The sequence below is a fragment of the Nematolebias whitei genome, chromosome 8, assembly GCF_014905685.2.
Source record: "Nematolebias whitei isolate Nwh7 chromosome 8, NemWhi1, whole genome shotgun sequence".
NCBI classification, from domain to species: Eukaryota; Metazoa; Chordata; class Actinopteri; order Cyprinodontiformes; family Rivulidae; genus Nematolebias; species Nematolebias whitei.
Window position 1 is genome coordinate 12,032,551 of NC_056505.1, and position 4,526 is coordinate 12,037,076.

The window sequence follows — 4,526 nt, forward strand, 5'->3', positions numbered from 1 at the left end:
TATCTATCTATCTATCTATCTATCTATCTATCTATCTATCTATCTATCTATCTATCTATCTATCTATCTATCTATCTATCAATCTATCTATCTATCTATTTAATTACATCATGCTCAGATTATCTCAGATTATCAAATGACAGGTTGTCCTCCTGCTAGAAAACGCTTTGCTTTCCATTTCTAAGGAAGCTCTACCCTCCACCCATCATCACTTTGAACCAGTTCATCGTCCGGCTGACAGAAAAGGAATCCGCCCTCAGCCTTCCCTGTTGCTCAGCTCCATGCACCTGTTACACATCTGTCAATCAGCCCAGCTGTCCTCACTCAGTGGCTTTGTCCTTTTGTCTGTTGGACTTGTCTTGTTTTAATTTATTTTGCTGTCTTCTCAGCAACATTCTCGTCTTTTCTTTTATTGTTAAAGTTCAATTTGTTTGCAGCAGTTCTCCACATCTGCATCTATGGGTTCAGGTATTTCCATTTTGTTTAAGTTAAAACACAAAACACTTCACTGATTTATAAGAAAAACAATATGAAAAAACAACAATTTTTGATATGCAAAAGGTTGGAATGACAAACTAATTGTTCAGAGTCAAACCTCTACATGAAACATTAATAAATTTGTATATTTATTTCCCTGGATATAACATGGACAATTTTCCAGATAATGAGCTGAAATTTGGAACGTAGCTGAGCTTTGTCGCCACCAAACTTTAAATGCAACACAATGAACAGCATCTTTGTTTAAGACCTTGGCGTCAACTGTTGCAGTCAACACTGTTTGTCTGTTAGCAAAATATTTCCAAAACCAGTGGGCAGATTTCAATGAAACATTCAAAGCAATTTTGTTACAATATCGCATGAGACACAGCATAATGTTATTTCAACGGCTTTAACTTTGTTATTTCACAACATAAGATCTTAGTCTAAGACTTTGACATGAAAGATGGCGACGATGTACATATTCCTTTAAAAAACACAAGGCCTTTAGATTTTATATTTATATTCTGAGAATAAATGTAAAATGAGTAGCTACACGTCAAAGCAAAAGTTGTGCAAAACTTTATAATGTTCACCAAAAAATATGAGTTTATTCCAATAAAGGTTTGCCTGTGCGTCATAACCTGAGGTCTCAGGGAGGAGGGGGTTGACACACACCGTCGTGTGAAATCAGGAAATTACATTTTTCCCACAGTGCCAGGCGGTTGTAGAGGAAGTGCTGGTGCAAAGTAAATGATTATGGGCGAGTGAAAAGGTAAAGAAGCCACTGTTTTCTGTGCGACACAAAATCTCACATGTCAGAAAACAGTGGCTTCACTGTCAGATGAGTGGCGATAAAAGAGAACTACATCACTCTTCTGCTATTCATGACCTTTTCCTCAACCATACACTGGTTTTAATTACAGTAGCAGCATTGTGCCTTGTATCTTTTTGTTTTATTGCCCTGCTATCTGCTGTAGCTTCTTTCTGATAAGAGCTTAACTCCAAATGATCATTGTAGGTGTCATGCAGAGCAAGCAGCAGGAAAAAGGAAAACGGGTTCCAGCTGATGCAAATGTTTTGCTGTTCACACGTTAGACTTCTGTTATATTTGACTCGAGCACTGACAGACTAACACGTTGCCATCAGAGTCATTAGTGGCAGTATTTCAAAAGCATTTTTATTTAGGTAAATATTCAGTGGATAAACACTTATATGTTAAAATCATTTTTTCATTAAACCTTTATTAATAACATTGAGCCTCGGAGACTCATTTACAAGTGAGACCTGTTTTAGACAGACAAACAGACAAAAGTATGGAAAAGAGAAAACACGAGGGGAGGGGCGGAAAAAAAATTGTATTTCACACTATGTGCTGGCCGGGGAACATTGTGAGAGCTGAATAAAAAAGTCCTTGCCCATAAACAGCACATAATGATGTCGTGAGACATTTATGAGAAGGAGGCTGACAAAAACGTTGAGTTGTCCGTAAACACTGCCAGAAAGTTCCATAGTCCTGATAAGATGGTACAGTGTCTATCAGCCGGCTCTGATACAGGTCCACAGAAGTCCTCGAGAAGGGAGCAGGAAGTGGAGTGTGGAGCAAAGCAGAGCTTCTAGTTCGCATAACCTCCAGGAGAAATTTGAGGTAAGTTAGCCTATTCAAGGCCAAGCGGGGAAGCCAAATTCAGATAACATTAATTGTTTTGGGACGCCAACTCTGATTTATTTAATCTGCCTTCAAAGTTCTGCTGGTACCTCTCAGTGACAATCCCAAACAGCCAGATTTTGTGCTCATTCCGCCGTGCAGTGCTTATAGCCTTCTCCAAGGTGGATTCCTTCATGCCATTGAGTTCCAGGAGCCGGAAGTGGCCTGCGATTCTCAGAAATTGCGTCCAGCTTATGGTTTACGGCTCCCACAGACTCGGGCGGACTGTGAGTCACGAGTTGAGACTTCATACTCGATCGTACACCCTGAGCGGCTGCAGCCCAGCTCCGCAGGCAAGGGGCATTTACCTTGGGGACAAATTGATTTTGCCGATTGGTCATGTGCTGACACGCCTACTGGATTGATTGACAGGTCGCAAAAAGACAAAACAAAACGAGAGCTGGCAGCAAGCCACAGCGATGTTCTGTGTTTATATGTTGTTAATAAAAAGTCTTAAAAAAAATAAAAAAAACAGGGAGCGCTGGCCCTGCAGCCCACACATCAGACCAACCCACTGAGAAATCTACAGACCCTCCTGCAGCCACGCTGGACCTGATTTTAATTAGTTCATGACAAATTCCTTAATTTCTCACAATTTCAGTCATGGCATCAGCGGACGAGGAGGAAGAGATCGCTTGCCTCTTGGAAAAAATACGAAAGAAAAGGCCATTAAACCAGATGAGGGTTCTCCTGCTCCCTGTCTTCTTGTCAAGAAAATTTTTATCAATTGTGTTGAGAGACCAGCTGACCGTGACTGATCATGTGTTCACAAACTGATATATTCTTATTTTTAGTTGATTTCAGCAGAAGACTATCAGCAGAACAAACTGAACTTATTATATCACAGAAGGGGTCACTATACGTTTTGTGCAACAATAGCTCCTTCATAAAGTACATCACACATCAATATGCACGTATAGAGGTTTTCTGGTGAAAATATTACAATTTAGAGCTGCATGACGTGAATAAAACTGTGTACAAAATGTACGTTTATTGCTAAAATAAAAAAAATAAAAAAAATTATTTCTGAGTTTCAAACTCAAGCAGTTTTTGTCTTGAAATCTGTTTTATTTTTCTTTCATAAGCCATTGAATGAACGGTACCAAACCCTCGCATGGTCACATTACCAGAAAAGAAATTGAAACGCATCATGAGGAAGTGATGCTTGTGGAAATAAAAGTAACACAATGATGAACGATATTTGTTCTACCTGAGACGAGAAATGGTTTTCATTTTGTTTGTGAAGTGTCTCCTTCAAAAATGTCTAAATGGAGCTCAGAGCTCAGATCTATGGGACAATCCAGAGCAAAAATCTGCTTGACCTCGAACAGAACCAACTCCTGAATAAAACCCTGAGCTCTTTCCCTCACAAACTACAAAAGGGCTGCTGTGATCTGTTCCCTTCATAAAATTCAAAAGCAAACAACGACTGAACTGACTGTAAAAACAAATTCATGCAGGCTTGTGACATCTGCTCACTTCCTTCTTATTCTCCCTAACAATGAGAGCAATAACCAAAGTATTATAGAAATAAAAACATCCATACTTTACCATGGTCATGATGTGGAGTCAAGTCCCACAGCTCAACTCATGAGGAAATGTTTCAGTCTCCGTCCTCCGTCCTTGGATGCAAATTAAACTGTGTGATAGTGAGGATGTGAAGCAGCTCTGTCTGCCTTCATTTGCATTTCCTACCTGTGGCAAACCTCACCTGCTGTCTGACTGCCTTCCTCCACACATGAAACATGACTCCAAATTTAACGGCCATAGGAGAAACTGGCTTCCATGCAAACGGCTGCTGGGAAAACAATCAGTAAAATAACTGCAGTGAATATGTCAAACTTCACTCGCAGCTTAACAGAAACAGAACCTTTTTATTAAACCAAGCTTAGTTCACGACAACATGCAGCCAGATTTACAGCTTCAACTTATCAGTATGTTTTGTTGTAGAGGCACCGTTTTTATTTTTTGGCGCACTGCTTTTCAGAGGCGGATGATGACAATGTATTTTGTCTGCGTGTTTGTCTGTTACAAATATATCTCATGATCCACTGAATAAATGTGAACGTCAGTAATCGCTGGACGTACACCTACACCTGATTTGGAGTCACATTAGTTCAAGATGGTTGCACTAAGGACTCAAGTATTTTTTATTGTCATACCAGCTCATATTTTCATGTTTATAGTACAAAATTCGGACTCAGGTCCCGGACCAAGAAGCCTAACAATTAACAAATAAATAAATACAAAATAGTATGTGTGTGTGTATATATATATATATATATATATATATATATGTATGTGTATGTATATATATGTGTATGTATATATATATGTGTAT